The sequence below is a fragment of the Chiloscyllium plagiosum genome, unplaced genomic scaffold, assembly GCF_037043375.1.
Source record: "Chiloscyllium plagiosum isolate Xiang-an unplaced genomic scaffold, Cpla_swu_hap1 HiC_scaffold_37, whole genome shotgun sequence".
NCBI classification, from domain to species: domain Eukaryota; kingdom Metazoa; phylum Chordata; class Chondrichthyes; order Orectolobiformes; family Hemiscylliidae; genus Chiloscyllium; species Chiloscyllium plagiosum.
In genome coordinates this window covers 19,556,846-19,579,204 of record NW_028270175.1, presented here as the reverse complement: position 1 = coordinate 19,579,204, position 22,359 = coordinate 19,556,846, and the positions used below count along the sequence as shown (strand labels likewise).

The following is a 22,359-nucleotide window of genomic DNA, read 5'->3' as shown; positions in this document are numbered from 1 at the left end:
GCTCCCCCTCCTCTCCTGAAGGTGCTGACTCTCCCTGGGGTACAGTTCCCCCTCCCCTCCTGAAGGTGCTGACTCTCCCTGGGGTACAGCTCCCCCTCCTCTCCTGAAGGTGCTGACTCTCCCTAGGGTACAGCTCCCCCTCCTCTCATGAAGGTGCTGACTCTCCCTAGGGTACAGCTCCCCCTCCTCTCCTGAAGGTGCTGACTCTCCCTGGGGTACAGCTCCCCCTCCCCTCCTGAAGGTGCTGACTCTCCCTGGGGTACAGCTCCCCCTCCCCTCCTGAAGGTGCTGCCTCCCCCTGGGGTACAGCTCCCCCTCCCCTCCTGAAGGTGCTGCCTCTCTCTGGGGTACAGCTCTCCCTCCCCTCCTGAAGGTGCTGTCTCCCCCTGGGGTACAACTCCCCCTCCCCTCTGAAGGAGCTACCTCCCCCTGGAGGGAGCTTTAAGAATCTGGGCTGTACAACACATGGCCTGAGAAGGTTTGTCGGTCCCACGTTTAGACTGTGACTGTGTAACTCAGGCTGGATCAGAAATATTTTACATTCTGGTGGAGGTTCGGTATGGTTTGGCTGTTAGCCTGATGTTCATGTTGATGGGCCCCTGGCCCTGGTGAGAGATAGAGATTTGAGGGAGAGAATGAATTGGTGCTGCAGTGTGTGAGTGATTCTGTACACTTGATGCTTCACCAGGCTGGCTGGCTGTCAGTCTGTTCTTCTCCCCCTCACCGTTTACCTCCATCTGTTTATTTTATTTGTGTCGGCTTCTAATTTAATCAAGGCTCCAATCAAACTGTACAAATGAATCTGACGCCTGTTTAGGGACAAGCTTTGCGGCTCTGACTGATTAATTCATACAACGACAGACACAATGTTCTAGTCTGCTCATCAAGCTGCTCCTAGTAGCTCCCCAGTCAGGATGACTAACCTCACTCTGCACCACTGATACCGCCCCAGCTCCTCGATGTAATCAATCCTCCGTGTTAGCCCTCTCCCCTTCTCTCCTTTCCCCGCCCCTTCTCCTTCACCCCTCCTCACCTCACCTTCCCTGCTGCCATCTTCCCTCCCTAACCCCTTCTGTTCTCTCTCTCCTTCCCCTCTAGTTTGCCCATGCATCCTCTCCCTCACTTTCTGTTCACCCCTGCTGCTGTGCCTCTTCTCTACTCCCTTCCTTCTCAGTGTCACCCTGTCCCGCCATTCCCCCGTACACATGTGCTAGTGCAAACCCAGGGAATTCACAATGCAGCCCCCCGCACCCACCCCACACACACACATACACACACGCACCCACACCCACACACCCCTCCTCCCCACACACACACACACACACACAAAGGCACAGACAGAGAAACACACACAGATACAGACACAGGTAGAGACACAGACACACACACACACACACAGAGAGGCAAGACACAGACAATGAGAACAAAGTCAGTGCAGATTCAATGGGCAAATTGGATGGAGATTCAACAAGTTCAAGTGAATTGGGCCATGGATATTGAAGCTAAACAGACATTGAAACAACTTCCAGCTTAGTATCCTTGTTAGGAAAACGCCTGGGCTCAATTTTGCATCAGTAATGCACTGGAAACGAAAACTTCAGCCACTCTATCATATTTGCCTTCATAAATGAATCTCTTGGCCAGTCTGAGTCCACCTCTCTCTCTCTCTGTCTCTTTTTCGTTGCTCTCTCTCTGTCTCTCTCTCTTTCTCCAGGTGTCATGTGTAGTTGCACCGTTTGTTCCCTTACAGACCATAAATAGCTAATCCAGTCAAACAATCCAAGACCTTCCAATCATCACTGACGCATTCACACCCAGGTACAAACCCTGCACCTTATACAGATCGATTCGGGAGTCGGGGGGGGGGGGGGGGGGGGGGGGGGGGGGTGGGGGGGGATTGCAGTTAACATTCACACAAACTGCAACACACACAGTAGATAACGTGGGACAGTACGAGTGGTAGACAGTAACAGTGAGAGAATCACAGAAAAAGAGAAAGACACAGTCAGTGAGACAGAGAGGGAGGTGGATGGAGACAAAGACTCAGAAACCCAGGAATGAGTGACTGAAGGGTCTATTTCCATACTATACATCTCTATGACTCTATAACAGCGATAGATAGAACAAAACAGCGATAGAAAAAACAAAACAACAAGAAAGAGACAAGCAGAGAAAGATGTGAATGTGACAGTGCAAGAGATAGAGTGAAACTGAGAGACACCCAGATGATGCAAAGACAGGGAGAGAAGTGAAGGTAAGTGGATGTGTTTTACCCACAATCAGGTAGACAAAGGACAGCCAGGACAGAAAGTTTCAAATACAGACCCTGATGGCCTCAACCTCATTTTACTTTAATTTCCGATGCCTGGCATTTCACAGCTGGTAAAAGCGTTTCCTATCCGTGTTATGATTAGTGTAAATTAATAGGCGGCTTTCAACTAATCAGTGCTGATTAAAGCTGTCAGACACTGATCACCATATTCCATCGACACTGAGCCACCCAGGACCAGCACTGTCACACTGCAGCTCCATCACACACTAAATTAAACACTTCATTCAATGGGATTAGCAACATCCTGCACACACATTCCTGGGAAAGGCATCTTCAATTCTCAGCAGTGTGTGAACACAGCAGATCGGGCCTATCAGGAGCAGCTGCAGAGACCTCAGTACATTCTGCTCTTTATTGTTCCTGCTCCCCAGACTGGCCGAGCAAGCGGGAAAGGAACTGCATGAGAAATGTGGATAGACATCCCACACTCACGAGGAGCTGCCTCTCCCTCACTGTCCCCCTCACTCACACAAGGAGCTGCCTCTCCCTCACTGTCTCCCTCACTCACGAGGAGCTGCCTCTCCCTCACTGTCCCCCTCACTCACACAAGGAGCTGCCTCTCCCTCACTGTCCCCCTCACTCACGAGGAGCTGCCTCTCCCTCACTGTCTCCCTCACTCACTCACAAGGAGCTGCCTCTCCCTCCCTGTCTCCTTCACTCACTCACTCACGAGGAGCTGCCTCTCCCTCACTTTCTCCCTCACTCACTCACGAGGAGCTGCCTCTCCCTCCCTGTCTCCTTCACTCACTCACAAGGAGCTGCCTCTCCCTCCCTGTCTCCTTCACTCACTCACTCACGAGGAGCTGCCTCTCCCTCACTGTCTCCCTCACTCACTCACAAGGAGCTGCCTCTCCCTCCCTGTCTCCTTCACTCACTCACTCACGAGGAGCTGCCTCTCCCTCACTGTCCCTCTCACTCACGAGGAGCTGCCTCTCCCTCACTGTCCCCCTCACTCACGAGGAGCTGCCTCTCCCTCACTGTCTCCCTCACTCACTCACGAGGAGCTGCCTCTCCCTCCCTGTCTCCTTCACTCACTCACTCACGAGGAGCTGCCTCTCCCTCACTGTCCCCCTCACTCACGAGGAGCTGCCTCTCCCTCACTGTCTCCCTCACTCACTCACGAGGAGCTGCCTCTCTCTCACTGTCTCACTCATGAGGAGCTGCCTCTCCCTCACTGTCTCCCTCACTCACGAGGAGCTGCCTCTCCCTCACTGTCTCCCTCACTCACTCACGAGGAGCTGCCTCTCCCTCACTGTCTCCCTCACTCACTCACGAGGAGCTGCCTCTCTCTCACTGTCTCACTCATGAGGAGCTGCCTCTCCCTCACTGTCTCACTCACGAGGAGCTGCCTCTCCCTCACTGTCTCCCTCACTCACGAGGAGCTGCCTCTCCCTCACTGTCTCCCTCACTCACGAGGAGCTGCCTCTCCCTCACTGTCCCCCTCACTCACGAGGAGCTGCCTCTCCCTCACTGTCTCCCTCACTCACTCACGAGGAGCTGCCTCTCCCTCCCTGTCTCCTTCACTCACTCACTCACGAGGAGCTGCCTCTCCCTCACTGTCCCCCTCACTCACGAGGAGCTGCCTCTCCCTCACTGTCTCCCTCACTCACTCACGAGGAGCTGCCTCTCTCTCACTGTCTCACTCACGAGGAGCTGCCTCTCCCTCACTGTCTCCCTCACTCACTCACGAGGAGCTGCTTCTCCCTCACTGCCCCACTCACTCACTCACGAGGAGCTGCTTCTCCCTCACTGCCCCACTCACTCACTCACGAGGAGCTGCCTCTCCCACATTAAACACATTCTTCCTTCGATTAAGAACGTCAGCTGTGGGTCAGTGGATAACATTCCTCCCTTGGGTCCGAAGGTCTTGGGTTCAAACAGGCTTGAGCAGAAAGTCCAGTCTGACACATCGGGCAGTCGTGGGGGAGTGCCGCACCATCAGAGGTACAGCCTTTAGGATGAGATGTTAAAATAGACAAAACAGCTGAATTCTTGGGATGAGAAGAGAGTGATTGCCATTGACATTAGGCTGTATTTCACCAGATGGGGTATCAAGGTGCCATATAATAAACAAGAACCTCTCCGCTGGTTGGCCTCATATCTGGTACATTGGAAGGTAGTTGTTGTTATTCAGGGTCAGTAATCTCAGCTCCACGACATCACTGCCCAATTTCCTCAGGGCAATGTCCTTGGCCTATTGTGGAAACCTCCCCACTTCTGATCTTATGAGGAAAGAAACGTCATTAATGAAGCAGCTGAAGATGGTTGGGCCTAGGATGCTACCCTGAGGAACTCCTGCAGAGATGTCCTGGAGCTGAGATGACTATCCTCCAACAACCACAACCATCTTCTTTTTGCATGACTCCAACCAGCAGAGTTTTCCCCCTGATTCCATCCAGTCCAGCTTTGCTAGGGCTCCCTGATACCACACTCAGTCGAATGCAGCCTTGGTGTCGAGGGCTGTTACTCTCAGCTCACTTCAGGAGCTCAGCTCTTTTGACCATGTTTGAACCAAGGCTGTAATAAGGTCAATAACTGAGTGGTCCTAGCGAAACTCAAACTGCATTAGTGATTTAATTATTTGTGCTACACAAGTACCAAGGATTGTTTATCACCAACAGGAGAGAATCCAACAACTTTTCTTTGACTTTGAATGGAACTACTATTGAATAACCTCCCCACCCTGGTCTTACTGTCAATATCTAGTGGTTTACCATTTACCAGATACTGAATTAGACCAACCATGTAAACACTGTAGCTGCAAATATAGGCCAGAGGCAAGGAATTCTGCAGCAACTAACTCACCACCTGCCTTCCAAAAAAGCCTGTCCATCATCTACAAGGCATAAGCCAACACTCCAACAACACTCAAATGGCTTGACAAAAGCCAGAGACAAAGAAACCCACTTAATTGGCACCACCTTCAACATTCAGTCCCTCCACCTGACTCACAGTAGCAGCAATGTGTGTATCATCTCCAAGGTGCACTGCAGAAACTCATCCTGTCCTTTGACAGCACCAGCCAAACCCATGATCTCTACCATCTAGAAGGACAGCAGAGACACGTACAGGTCCCCCCCCCCCAAAGTCACACACAATCATGAACTATATTACCACTGGGTCATTGTTCTTGGGTGAAAATCCTGGAGCAATCCCCTTCAGTGTTGTGGGTGTACCCAAACCTACCCACGGACTGCAAGGTCCCTCACCACCTTCTCAAGGATACCTCCAGGCTGGTCTTGCCAGTGACACTCACATTCCACACATATTGCAACATACACTGGCCCATGACCTGAATTTAAAGTGCTTATCGTCGATTTGTAAATAGCTCCAGAGTCTCACCTCTCCCTCTCTCTGGAACCACCTGCAGCCCTATAAGAGTCTGGCATGTCTGGCCTCCTACAATCCTATCCCCTTGTTCATCACCAGTTGCATTTGTATCACTCTTGGAAACATGCTGGTTCCCAAGTCCTGAATGTCCCTCTAATATAATATCTCTCAATCCACCTTTCACACTTTTCCTAAGAACTGCATCTTTCACACAATTTATGGTCAACTGCCCTGTTATCTCCCTATGTAGCTCATTGTCAATTTTTTTCAACCGCCAGTTGGGACATTTTTACCATGTTATAGGTGCTATATAAATGTAGGCATTTCATTGTTTCAATTCAGATGTTTCCCTGCAGCACTGTTTCTGGGAAGCTGAATCCAGCATCTCCCATTTGCAAATGCATGAACCAAAAAAACAATTAAATGAGGAGATTTTGATGTGGCAGCTCCCCCACTGTGAGTGTAAATAAAAGGAAATCACCGAGTCCGACTCTGTATGTTCAAGATACTGAGGCTGACAGCCTGATTATGGGAAAGATTTCAGTTTGGACAGATAGAAGGTCCTGGTCCTAACTAAGGATCAATATTTTTTTAAAAATAAAAGATTTAATAAGGTTTTAAGGTGTAGACAAAGAGAGAGAAAGAGAAAAATATATAGGTAGAGAGACAGAATCAGAGATTGACAGATAGATATAAACAGTGTGTGATAGGGAAAGAAGAGGGGGAGAGAGAGAGAGAGAAAGTGTCAGAGAAAAAAGACACAAAGGGGAAAGAATGAGTGGGGGAGACAGACACACCAAGGGAGACAGAGACACAACAAAGCATAAAGACTTTATAAAAAGACAAATTATGTGGAGTGCAGGGATAGAAATTCCCATCCAATCATTTTTAGGGACAATGATGACTGATTGATCATTCTTATGTCTCACTTCCAATCTGGGAATGGATCGGTGGTCATTCTGTGCTCCAACTAGTCACCTCAGAAAAAGTGTTTGTAATTCAGGAGCCTGAGCTCCCACTCAGAGACCGCTCCAGGAACTGGTTTCCAAATGGTGTGAGATGAAGACAGTCAGTGGGTGGTGTTTTATGAATGCTCTGTAAATTGGGGGGTGGGGGGGAGGGGGGCAGGGAGGAGCTGCCTTGGTAAAATAATAATAATTTCCCATCACCACTCGGTTTTATGGTGACCAACATCTCAGGGGCATAACTGCCCAGCAAGTGGAGAATGGAGCAAGTGAATTGTCCGTCACTTCCTAACCCCTGCAGCATTTACAGGTTTGGGGAGTTGGCCAGGTAACTCTCGCACCGTCCCGGTGGGTTTCAGTGGGAGGGACCTTGTTTACAGTCTCTCCCTGCCTGAACGCAGAGGTAGCATTCCCTTTGCTTTCCTGCAATCTCAGCAGTGGCCATCTTCATCTGTGGCGCTGCTGAGCCTGCCAAATGTCCCACAATCTGATTGGGTCGGCAGCTCAGGGAGATCCCTGTCCTCAAATGGACCATAGTCAAAGCGATGGCCTCTTAATTGGTAGAATATCTCCCAGGATCCTGGAGTTAGGTCCTGGCAGTGGGACTACATAGACAGAACTATTACAGCACAGACAAAGCCGATTACAGTCCAGCATGTTTGCACCAATTCTCTCAGTGAACAATTCAGCTAGTTCCACTCCCCTGCCTTCTCCTCGCAATCCTGTACATTCTTCTTCTTCAGATCATAATCTCATTGCCTTTTGAATATTTCAATCGCACCTGACTCCACTGTGGCCCCAGGAAGTACCTTTCAGACCCCACTCACTTACTGCGTGAAATCTTTCCTCATGTCACTTCTGCTTCTTTTACCAATTACTTTAAATCTGTGTCCTCATATTCTCAACCCTTTTATGAGTGAGAACAGTTTCTCTTTTATATACACTGTGCAGGTTCTTTGTGACTTTATATATCTCTGTTAAATCTCCTCTCAACTTCTCTTTTTAAAGAAAATATTCCACTCTTCTCCAGCCTTCTGTGATAACTGAAGTTTCTCATTTCTGGAAGCATTCTCGTGAATATTCCCTGTATCTTTCCTAAAGTGAGGAGCCCAGAACTGGAAACAGCTCTCCAGATTAAACCAAGCCAGTGTCTTATACAAATTTGTTTTAAACTTCTTTCTCCTGTACTGTATGCCCCTGTTAATAAAGTTCAGGACACTGTATGCTTTTTCACCACTCTCTCAATTTGTTCTGCCACACACAATGCCACCCACCCTAGTCTCTCTTCTCCTGTGTATCCTTTAGGGTTGAGCCCTGTGTTTTCAATTGTCCACTATCTTTCCTAATTCCTGGATATTAGAAATAATCAGAATTTAGGTCTATAAAGGTTACAGCTCGTGTGTTTAATGCTGGTTGGTAAGTAAATTGCTTCAAGGCATGTTACATGTCACAGGACTCTCTGGCAGAGTCACATTGAACTTCATCTGTCACCTCTCTGCCCAATGCGCCAACCTGTTTATATGTCTTTTGGATGTAGGTTTGCTCGCTGAGCTGGAAGGTTAATTTCCAGATGTTTTGTCACCCTACTAGGTAATATCTTCAGTGGGCCTCAGGTGAAGCAATGCTGAAAATTCCTGCCTTCTATTTATATGATTGGGTTTCTTTGGGCTGGTGATGCCATTTCCTGTAGTGATGTTATTCCCTGGAAATGTTATCACAGGACAGGGGGGGGGGGGGAATCTGAAACACAGGACATGGGAAATGTGAAACACAGGACATAGGGGGGAATCTGAAACACAGGACATGGGGGGAATATGAAACACAGGACATGGATGTGGGGAGGGAATGTGAAACGCAGGACACAGGGGATGGGCTGGGACTCAGGACCATTGAGTTGGTAAAAGAATTAATTTGATTTCCTTCTGTGATGCTTACAACTGGAGTGAACTCTTAAAGCCCAGAATCAATTGCATAGCAAATAATGAACAAATATTTGCACAACTCCGCCAGCACACTCACTTTACTGAGTGCAGACTGAGAGTGAAACACATTCATCCAAACAGACTTTTTATCTCTGTCCCTCGCTGACTCAGTCTCAATATCTCCATTCATGCCTCTGTCCATCTCACTGGATGTATATCTTTATGGCTTTGCCCGTGTCACTCTGACCCAACCCTCAATCTGTCTCTGCCTATTTCTGTTTACCATCTCCCTGACTGCCTCCATCTCTGTCTCTCTCTCTGTTTAATTCTCTCTCTTTCTGACTGTCCACTTATCAGTCTCTCTGTCTGCTCTTGCTGTCTCCCTAACCTTTTCTGTTTCTATTTATTGAACACTCTCTCTCTCTTCCCATTTCTGATGCTGTCGGTGTGGTGCTGTTGTAAACAGTGCCCTCTGCAGTCTGCACAGCAAGGTAAGAGTTACCCTGAGGCTGGGAGCTCTCACTGAGACCTGACTGGGAGTACACATCCCCTCAAAGCGACGGTACAGTAAGTCGGGGAGAACACAAAGAGAGTTTTGTTTCTTTGTGCACTTGGGTAATCATGAATCATCAATCACTCTGATGGGGCAGATGCAGAGTAAACCTACCTCTACCGTTTAAAACTGAAGGATAGCTTCCTCCATTCTTTTAAATGGAAAGTATAGCTCCCTCTACCCTTTCAAACTGAAAGCAAAGCTTTCTGTACACTATCCCCATCAAGGACAGGGACACCGCGGGGTTAGATACAGAATAAAACTCCCCTTATTCTTTTAAACTGAAAGTATAGCTTATTCTACTCTCTTGAAATAAAAGCCAAGCTCTCTCTGCACTGTCCCCATCAAACACTCCGAAGACAGGGAGTAAAGATACAGAGTAAAGTTCTTTCTCTTCTTTAAACTAAAGGTAACACTCTCTTCACACTTTTAAGCAGAGAGTACAGCTTCCTTTACTGACAAATTGAAAGTAAAGCTCTCTCTACACTATCCCCATCAAGCAGTCCCAGGACAGGGACAGCAGTGGGTTAGATGCAGTGTAATGCTCTCTCTATTCTGTAATACACTCATCAAGCTGGATATCAGTGATAAAAAAAAACAGAAAATATTGGAAACACTCAGCATGTCATGCAGCATCTCTGTGCAGGAACTAAGTGAACCTTTCAATCAGATGATATTTCATTTTAACAGTTTGTAATCGCCCTTTAACAATTGTCCAGGTTTGCCCTGTCCTCACCATCACTCACTGGACACATCTTCCAACTGTGATGGACTGATCAATCTCCTGAGTTATAAACCCTTCAGTCTGTTCGTTCTTCACCTTTGTGATTGTTTCTATGTTAACACTGTTCCCAGTGCTTGGCACTGTCCCTGGAGCCCAGCAATATCCATTACAATGAGCTGAGACACATTCCAAAATGTGCATCGCTCCCTCGTGAACTAGAGGTTACCTGGGACAGTCTCCCTCCGATTGAGCTCAACTCAGACTCCAAGTCCCATCACGAAAAAGTGTGCGTCAATGAGAGAGAGAGAGAGAGAGAGGAACTCACAGAGTTGCAAGAACCACACAGAGATGTCCAATGGGGTGTGGGAGAAACAAGAGTTGAGAGCGACTAATAGATTATTAAGTATGGTAATTAAAAATACCAACATCTTATGAGAAAGTAGTGAGTGTTGTTCATAATCCGTAAGCAAGTGTTCGGCTTGTACCCTGTCTAAGTGGCTGCATGCAAATCAGGCTGCGTGGCACAAAGTCAACAGAGCATTTAAAATGCAGATGTTCCACTTTAATCAGGCAGTCTCACTTTAGTAGCCATCCCATCGTCACGTCGCTCACTCTAACCTGCAGCACCTGAGACAGAGCTCAGAACGTGACATCTTAACAAATACCTGCCTCGATACCACTCAGCCAGCTCTGAGACCCTCACCCACACAGAGACCCTCATCGAGCTCGGAGATCCTCACCCATGGAGAGACCACCACCCACACAGAGTCCCTCACCCACACAGAGACCTTCACCCACACAGAGACCCTCACCCACAGAGACCCCCCCACCCACACAGAGACCCTCACTCAGCCATGAGAATTTCAACCACACAGAGACCCTCACCCAGCTCAGTGACCCTCACAAAGCTCTGTGACCCTCACCCACAGCGACCCTCATCCAGCCCCGAGACCCTCACCCACTCAGAGATCCTCATCCAGCCCCGAGACCCTCACCCACTCAGAGATCCTCAACCAGCTCTGAGACCCTCACCATGACAGACAACGCCACCCAGCCTCATGACCCTCACCCAGTCCCGAAACCTTCACCCACTCAGAGATCCACAATTGCCCAGAGACCCTCATCCACCTCTGTGACCCTCACTCACCCTGACACCATCATCCACACAAAGTCCCTCACCCACCCTGACACCCTCATCCGGACAGAATCCCTCACTAACCCTGACACCATCACCCACACAGAGATCCTCACACACCCTGACACCATCATCCACACAGAATCCCTCAGCCACACAGAGACCCTCACCAACCCTGACACCCTCATCCAGACAGAATCCCTCACACACCCTGACACCATCATCCACACAGAATCCCTCAGCCACACAGAGTCCCTCACCCAACCTGACACCATCACACACGGAGTCCCTCACCGACACAGAGACCCTCACCCACACAGAGACCTTCACCCACACAGAGTTCCTCACCCACACAGAGACCCTCACCCACACAGAGACCTTCACCCACCCTGACACCCTCACCCACACAGAGACCTTCACCCACACAGAGTTCCTCACCCACACAGAGACCCTCACCCACACAGAGTCCCTCACCCACCCTGACACCATCACCCACACAGAGTCCCTCACCCACACAGAGACCCTCACCCACACAGGGACCCACACCCACACAAAGTCCCTCACTCAACAGAGACCCTCACCCACACAGAGACCTTCACACACCCTGACACCATCACTCACACAGAGTCCCTCACCCACCCTGACACCATCACCCACACAGAGACCCTCACTCACACAGAGACCCTCACCCACACAGAGACCTTCACACACCCTGACACCATCACTCACACAGAGTCCCTCACCCACCCTGACACCAACACCCACACAGAATCCCTCACCCACCCTGACACCATCACCCACACAGAGTCCCTCACCCACACAGAGACCCTCACCCATCCTGACACCTTCACCCACCCTGACACCATCACCCACACAGAGACCCTCACCCACCCTGACATCATCACCCACACAGAGTCCCTCACCCACACAGAGACCCTCACCCACACAGAGTCTCTCAACCACCCTGACAATATCACCCACACAGTCCCTCACCCACACAGAGACCATCACCCACACAGAGTCCCTCACCCACACAGAGAGCTTCACCCACACAGAGTCCCACACCCACACAGGGACCCTCACCCACACAGAGTCCCTCACCCACACAGAGACCCTCACCCACACAGAGACCCTCACCCACACAGAGTCCATCACCCACACAGAGACCCTCACCCACACAGAGTCCCTCACCCACCCTGACACCATCACCCACACAGCGACCCTCACCCACACAGAGACCCTCACCCACACAGAGTCCCTCACCCACACAGGGACCCTCACCCACACAGAGCCACTCACCCACACAGAGACCCTCACCCACACAGAGTCCCTCACCCACACGGGGACCCTCACCCACACAGAGTCCCTCACCCACACAGAGACCCTCACCCACACAGAGTCGCTCACCCACCCTGACACCATCACCCACACAGAGTCCCTCACCCACACAGAGACCCTCACCCATACAGGGACCCTCACCCACACAGAGACCCTCACCCACACAGAGTCCCTCACCCACACAGGGACCCTCACCCACACAGAGACCCTCACCCACACAGAGTCCCTCACCCACCCTGACACCATCACCCACACAGAGTCCCTCACCCACACAGAGACCCTCAACCACCCTGACACCATCACCCACACAGAGTCCCTCACCCACCCTGACACTATCACCCACACAGAATCCCTCACCCACCCTGACACCATCACCAACACAGAGTCCCTCACCCACACAGAGACCCTCACCCATCCTGACACCATCACCCACACAGAGTCCCTTACCCACACAGAGACCCTCACCCACATAGATTCCCTCACCCACACAGAGACCCTCACCCACCCTGACACAATCACCCATACAGAGACCCTCACCCACACAGAGACCTTCACCCACCCTGACACCATCACCCATACAGAGTCCCTCACCCACACAGAGACCCTCACCCACCCTGACACCATCACCCATACAGAGACCCTCACCCACACAGAGACCTTCACCCACCCTGCCACCCTCACCCACACAGAGTCCCTCAGCCACCCGGATACTATCACCCACACGGAGACCCTCACCCACGTAGAGACGCTCACCCACCCTGACACCATCACCCACATAGAGTCCCTCACTCACACAGAGTCCCTCACCCACACAGAGACCCTCACTAACCCTGACACTATCACCCACACGGAGACCCTCACCCTCATAGAGTCCCTCACCCACCCTGACACCATCACCCACACAGAGTCCCTCACCCACCCTGACACCATCACCCACACAGAGTCCCTCACCCACACAGCGACCCTCACCCACACAGAGTCCCTCACCCACACAGAGACCCTCACCCACACAGAGATCTTCACCCACACTGAGTCCCTCACCCACCCTGACACCATCACCCACACAGAGTCCCTCACCCACACAGCGACCCTCACCCACACAGAGTCCCTCACCCACACAGCGACCCTCACCCACACAGAGTCCCTCACCCACACAGAGACCCTCACCCACACAGAGATCTTCACCCACACAGAGTCCCTCACCCACCCTGACACCATCACCCATACAGAGACCCTCACCCACACAGAGACCCTCACCCACCCTGACACCATCACCCACACAGAGCCCCTCACCCACACAGAGATCCTCACCCACACAGAGACCCTCACCCACCCTGACACCCTCACCCACACAGAGTCCATCACACACCCGGATACTACCACCCACACGGAGACCCACACCCACGTAGAGACCCTCACCCACCCTGACACCATCACCCACATAGAGTCCCTCACCCACACAGAGTCCCTCACCCACACAGAGACCCTCACTAACCCTGACACTATCACCCACACGGAGACCCTCACGCTCATAGAGACCCTCACCCACCCTGACACCATCACCCACACAGAGGCCCTCACCCACACAGAGACCCTCACCCACACAGAGTCCCTCACCCACACAGCGACCCTCACCCACACAGAGTCCCTCACCCACACAGAGACCCTCACCAACCGTGACACCATCACCCACACAGAGTCCCTCACCCACACAGCGACCCTCATCCACACAGAGACCATCACCCACACAGATTCCCTCGCCCACACAGAGACCCTCACCCACACAGAGTCCCTCACCCACACAGGGACCCTCACCCACACAGAGACCCTCACCCACACAGAGTCCCTCACCCACCCTGACACCATCACCCACACAGAGTCCCTCACCCACACAGAGACCCTCAACCACCCTGACACCATCACCCACACAGAGTCCCTCACCCACCCTGACACTATCACCCACACAGAATCCCTCACCCACCCTGACACCATCACCAACACAGAGTCCCTCACCCACACAGAGACCCTCACCCATCCTGACACCATCACCCACACAGAGTCCCTTACCCACACAGAGACCCTCACCCACATAGATTCCCTCACCCACACAGAGACCCTCACCCACCCTGACACAATCACCCATACAGAGACCCTCACCCACACAGAGACCTTCACCCACCCTGACACCATCACCCATACAGAGTCCCTCACCCACACAGAGACCCTCACCCACCCTGACACCATCACCCATACAGAGACCCTCACCCACACAGAGACCTTCACCCACCCTGCCACCCTCACCCACACAGAGTCCCTCAGCCACCCGGATACTATCACCCACACGGAGACCCTCACCCACGTTGAGACGCTCACCCACCCTGACACCATCACCCACATAGAGTCCCTCACTCACACAGAGTCCCTCACCCACACAGAGACCCTCACTAACCCTGACACTATCACCCACACGGAGACCCTCACCCTCATAGAGTCCCTCACCCACCCTGACACCATCACCCACACAGAGTCCCTCACCCACCCTGACACCATCACCCACACAGAGTCCCTCACCCACACAGCGACCCTCACCCACACAGAGTCCCTCACCCACACAGAGACCCTCACCCACACAGAGATCTTCACCCACACTGAGTCCCTCACCCACCCTGACACCATCACCCACACAGAGTCCCTCACCCACACAGCGACCCTCACCCACACAGAGTCCCTCACCCACACAGCGACCCTCACCCACACAGAGTCCCTCACCCACACAGAGACCCTCACCCACACAGAGATCTTCACCCACACAGAGTCCCTCACCCACCCTGACACCATCACCCATACAGAGACCCTCACCCACACAGAGACCCTCACCCACCCTGACACCATCACCCACACAGAGCCCCTCACCCACACAGAGATCCTCACCCACACAGAGACCCTCACCCACCCTGACACCCTCACCCACACAGAGTCCATCACACACCCGGATACTACCACCCACACGGAGACCCACACCCACGTAGAGACCCTCACCCACCCTGACACCATCACCCACATAGAGTCCCTCACCCACACAGAGTCCCTCACCCACACAGAGACCCTCACTAACCCTGACACTATCACCCACACGGAGACCCTCACGCTCATAGAGACCCTCACCCACCCTGACACCATCACCCACACAGAGGCCCTCACCCACACAGAGACCCTCACCCACACAGAGTCCCTCACCCACACAGCGACCCTCACCCACACAGAGTCCCTCACCCACACAGAGACCCTCACCAACCGTGACACCATCACCCACACAGAGTCCCTCACCCACACAGCGACCCTCATCCACACAGAGACCATCACCCACACAGATTCCCTCGCCCACACAGAGACCCTCACCCACACAGAGTCCCTCACCCACACAGGGTCCCTCACCCACACAGAGACCCTCACCCATCCTGACACCTTCACCCACCCTGACACCATCACCCACACAGAGACCCTCACCCACACAGAGTCCCTCACCCACAGAGCGACCCTCACCCACACAGAGTCCCTCACCCACACAGAGACCCTCACCCACCCTGACACCATCACCCACACAGAGTCCCTCACCCACACAGAGATCCTCACCCACACAGAGTCCCTCACCCACCCTGATACCAACACCCACACAGAATCCCTCACCCACCCTGACACCATCACCCACACAGAGTCCCTCACCCACACAGAGACCCTCACCCATCCTGACACCTTCACCCACCCTGACACCATCACCCACACAGAGACCCTCACCCACACTGACATCATCACCCACACAGAGTCCCTCACCCACACAGAGACCCTCACCCACACAGAGACCCTCACCCACACAGAGTCTCTCAACCACCCTGACAATATCACTCACACAGTCCCTCACCCACACAGAGACCATCACCCACACAGAGTCCCTCACCCACACAGAGACCCTCACCCACACAGAGTCCCTCACCCACACAGAGACCCTCACCCACACAGAGACCCTCACCCACACAGAGTCCGTCACCCACACAGAGACCCTCACCCACACAGAGTCCCTCACCCACCCTGACACCATCACCCACACAGCGACCCTCACCCACACAGGGACCCTCACCCACACAGAGTCCCTCACCCACACAGAGACCCTCACCCACACAGAGTCCCTCACCCACACAGAGACCCTCACCCACACAGAGTCCCTCACCCACACGGGGACCCTCACCCACACAGAGTCCCTCACCCACACAGAGACCCTCACCCACACAGAGTCGCTCACCCACCCTGACACCATCACCCACACAGAGTCCCTCACCCACACAGAGACCCTCACCCATACAGGGACCCTCACCCACACAGAGACCCTCACCCACACAGAGTCCCTCACCCACACAGGGACCCTCACCCACACAGTGACCCTCACCCACACAGAGTCCCTCACCCACCCTGACACCATCACCCACACAGAGTCCCTCACCCACACAGAGACCCTCAACCACCCTGACACCATCACCCACACAGAGTCCCTCACCCACCCTGACACTATCACCCACACAGAATCCCTCACCCACCCTGACACCATCACCAACACAGAGTCCCTCACCCACACAGAGACCCTCACCCATCCTGACACCATCACCCACACAGAGTCCCTTACCCACACAGAGACCCTCACCCACATAGATTCCCTCACCCACACAGAGACCCTCAGCCACCCTGACACAATCACCCATACAGAGACCCTCATCCACACAGAGACCTTCACCCACCCTGACACCATCACCCATACAGAGTCCCTCACCCACACAGAGACCCTCACCCACCCTGACACCATCACCCATAGAGAGACCCTCACCCACACAGAGACCTTCACCCACCATGACACCCTCACCCACACAGAGTCCCTCAGCCACCCGGATACTATCACCCACACGGAGACCCTCACCCACGTAGAGACGCTCACCCACCCTGACACCATCACCCACATAGAGTCCCTCACTCACACAGAGTCCCTCACCCACACAGAGACCCTCACTAACCCTGACACTATCACCCACACGGAGACCCTCACCCTCATAGAGTCCCTCACCCACCCTGACACCATCACCCACACAGAGTCCCTCACCCACCCTGACACCATCACCCACACAGAGTCCCTCACCCACACAGCGACCCTCACCCACACAGAGTCCCTCACCCACACAGAGACCCTCACCCACACAGAGATCTTCACCCACACTGAGTCCCTTACCCACACAGAGTCCCTCACCCACCCTGACACCATCACCCATACAGAGACCCTCACCCACACAGAGACCCTCACCCACCCTGACACCATCACCCACACAGAGTCCCTCACCCACACAGAGATCCTCACCCACACAGAGTCCCTCACCCACACAGAGACCCTCACACACCCTGACACCCTCACCCACACAGAGTCCATCACCCACCCGGATACTATCACCCACACGGAGACCCACACCCACGTAGAGACCCTCACCCACCCTGACACCATCACCCACATAGAGTCCCTCACCCACACAGAGTCCCTCACCCACACAGAGACCCTCACTAACCCTGACACTATCACCCACACGGAGACCCTCACGCTCATAGAGACCCTCACCCACCCTGACACCATCACCCACACAGAGTCCCTCACCCACACAGAGACCCTCACCCACACAGAGTCCCTCACCCACACAGCGACCCTCACCCACACAGAGTCCCTCACCCACACAGAGACCCTCACCAACCGTGACACCATCACCCACACAGAGTCCCTCACCCACAAAGCGACCCTCACCCACACAGAGACCTTCACCCACACAGATTCCCTCGCCCACACAGAGACCCTCACCCACACAGAGTCCCTCACCCACACAGGGTCCCTCACCCACACAGAGTCCCTCACCCACACAGAGACCCTCACCCACACAGAGACCCTCCCCCACACAGAGAGCCTCACCAACCCTGACACCATCACCCACACAGAGTCCCTCACGCACACAGAGACCCTCACCCACACAGCGACCTTCACCCACACAGAGTCCCTCACCCACACAGAGACCCTCACCCACACAGAGACCTTCACCCACACAGAGTCCCTCACCCACACAGAGACCCTCACCCACACAGAGTCCCTCACCCACACAGAGACCTTCACCCACACAGAGACCCTCACCCACACAGAGTCCCTCACCCACACAGAGACCTTCACCCACACAGAGTCCCTCACCCACACAGAGTCCCTCACCCACACAGAGACCTTCACCCACACAGCGACCCTCATCCACACAGAGACCATCACCCACACAGATTCCCTCGCCCACACAGAGACCCTCACCCACACAGAGTCCCTCACCCACACAGGGTCCCTCACCCACACAGAGACCCTCACCCATCCTGACACCTTCACCCACCCTGACACCATCACCCACACAGAGACCCTCACCCACACAGAGTCCCTCACCCACAGAGCGACCCTCACCCACACAGAGTCCCTCACCCACACAGAGACCCTCACCCACCCTGACACCATCACCCACACAGAGTCCCTCACCCACACAGAGATCCTCACCCACACAGAGTCCCTCACCCACCCTGATACCAACACCCACACAGAAACCCTCACCCACCCTGACACCATCACCCACACAGAGTCCCTCACCCACACAGAGACCCTCACCCATCCTGACACCTTCACCCACCCTGACACCATCACCCACACAGAGACCCTCACCCACACTGACATCATCACCCACACAGAGTCCCTCACCCACACAGAGACCCTCACCCACACAGAGACCCTCACCCACACAGAGTCTCTCAACCACCCTGACAATATCACTCACACAGTCCCTCACCCACACAGAGACCATCACCCACACAGAGTCCCTCACCCACACAGGGACCCTCACCCACACAGAGTCCCTCACCCACACAGAGACCCTCACCCACACAGAGACCCTCACCCACACAGAGTCCGTCACCCACACAGAGACCCTCACCCACACAGAGTCCCTCACCCACCCTGACACCATCACCCACACAGCGACCCTCACCCACACAGAGACCCTCACCCACACAGAGTCCCTCACCCACACAGGGACCCTCACCCACACAGAGTCCCTCACCCACACAGAGACCCTCACCCACACAGAGTCCCTCACCCACACAGAGACCCTCACCCACACAGAGTCCCTCACCCACACGGGGACCCTCACCCACACAGAGTCCCTCACCCACACAGAGACCCTCACCCACACAGAGTCGCTCACCCACCCTGACACCATCACCCACACAGAGTCCCTCACCCACACAGAGACCCTCACCCATACAGGGACCCTCACCCACACAGAGACCCTCACCCACACAGAGTCCCTCACCCACACAGGGACCCTCACCCACACAGTGACCCTCACCCACACAGAGTCCCTCACCCACCCTGACACCATCACCCACACAGAGACCCTCACCCACACAGAGACCCTCAACCACCCTGACACCATCACCCACACAGAGTCCCTCACCCACCCTGACACTATCACCCACACAGAATCCCTCACCCACCCTGACACCATCACCAACACAGAGTCCCTCACCCACACAGAGACCCTCACCCATCCTGACACCATCACCCACACAGAGTCCCTTACCCACACAGAGACCCTCACCCACATAGATTCCCTCACCCACACAGAGACCCTCAGCCACCCTGACACAATCACCCATACAGAGACCCTCATCCACACAGAGACCTTCACCCACCCTGACACCATCACCCATACAGAGTCCCTCACCCACACAGAGACCCTCACCCACCCTGACACCATCACCCATAGAGAGACCCTCACCCACACAGAGACCTTCACCCACCATGACACCCTCACCCACACAGAGTCCCTCAGCCACCCGGATACTATCACCCACACGGAGACCCTCACCCACGTAGAGACGCTCACCCACCCTGACACCATCACCCACATAGAGTCCCTCACTCACACAGAGTCCCTCACCCACACAGAGACCCTCACTAACCCTGACACTATCACCCACACGGAGACCCTCACCCTCATAGAGTCCCTCACCCACCCTGACACCATCACCCACACAGAGTCCCTCACCCACCCTGACACCATCACCCACACAGAGTCCCTCACCCACACAGCGACCCTCACCCACACAGAGTCCCTCACCCACACAGAGACCCTCACCCACACAGAGATCTTCACCCACACTGAGTCCCTTACCCACACAGAGTCCCTCACCCACCCTGACACCATCACCCATACAGAGACCCTCACCCACACAGAGACCCTCACCCACCCTGACACCATCACCCACACAGAGTCCCTCACCCACACAGAGATCCTCACCCACACAGAGTCCCTCACCCACACAGAGACCCTCACACACCCTGACACCCTCACCCACACAGAGTCCATCACCCACCCGGATACTATCACCCACACGGAGACCCACACCCACGTAGAGACCCTCACCCACCCTGACACCATCACCCACATAGAGTCCCTCACCCACACAGAGTCCCTCACCCACACAGAGATCCTCACTAACCCTGACACTATCACCCACACGGAGACCCTCACGCTCATAGAGACCCTCACCCACCCTGACACCATCACCCACACAGAGTCCCTCACCCACACAGAGACCCTCACCCACACAGAGTCCCTCACCCACACAGCGACCCTCACCCACACAGAGTCCCTCACCCACACAGAGACCCTCACCAACCGTGACACCATCACCCACACAGAGTCCCTCACCCACAAAGCGACCCTCACCCACACAGAGACCTTCACCCACACAGATTCCCTCGCCCACACAGAGACCCTCACCCACACAGAGTCCCTCACCCACACAGGGTCCCTCACCCACACAGAGTCCCTCGCCCACACAGAGACCCTCACCCACACAGAGACCCTCCCCCACACAGAGAGCCTCACCAACCCTGACACCATCACCCACACAGAGTCCCTCACGCACACAGAGACCCTCACCCACACAGCGACCTTCACCCACACAGAGTCCCTCACCCACACAGAGACCCTCACCCACACAGAGACCTTCACCCACACAGAGTCCCTCACCCACACAGAGACCCTCACCCACACAGAGTCCCTCACCCACACAGAGACCTTCACCCACACAGAGACCCTCACCCACACAGAGTCCCTCACCCACACAGAGACCTTCACCCACACAGAGTCCCTCACCCACACAGAGTCCCTCACCCACACAGAGACCTTCACCCACACAGAGACCCTCACCCACACAGAGTCCCTCACCCACACAGAGACCTTCACCCACACAGAGTCCCTCAACCACACAGAGACCCTCACCCACACAGAGACCTTCACCCACACAGAGACCCTCACCCACACAGAGTCCCTCACCCACACAGGGATCCTCACCCACACAGAGTCCCTCACCCACACAGAGACCCTCACCCACACAGAGTCCCTCACCCACCCTGACACCATCACCCACACAGAGTCCCTCACCCACACAGAGACCTTCACCCACACAGAGTCCCTCACCCACACAGAGACCCTCACCCACACAGGGACCTTCACCCACACAGAGACCCTCACCCACACAGAGTCCCTCACCCACCCTGACACCATCACCCACACAGAGTCCCTCACCCACACAGAGACCCTCACCCACACAGAGACCCTCACCCACACAGAGTCCCTCACCCACCCTGACACCATCACTCACACAGAGTCCCTCACCCACACAGAGACCCTCACCAACCTGACACCATCACCCACACAAAGACCCTCACCCACAACGAGACCCTCACCCACCCTGACACCATCACCCACACAGAGTCCCTCACCCACCCTGACACCATTACCCACACAGAGTCCCTCACCCACCCTGACACCATCACTCACACAGAATCCCTCACCCACCCTGACACCATCACCCACACAGAGTCCCTCACCCACACAGAGACCCTCACCCACCCTGACACCATCACCCACACAGAGTCCCTCACCCACAC

At 54.3% G+C, this 22,359-nt stretch overlaps 1 long non-coding RNA gene across 1 annotated transcript in view; it reads right to left on the bottom strand.

The window, feature by feature from the left end:
• LOC148139773 (uncharacterized) overlaps window positions 1-22,359 on the bottom strand; it is a 52,882-nt gene that overhangs the window by 15,717 nt on the left and 14,806 nt on the right. The window lies entirely within an intron of this gene.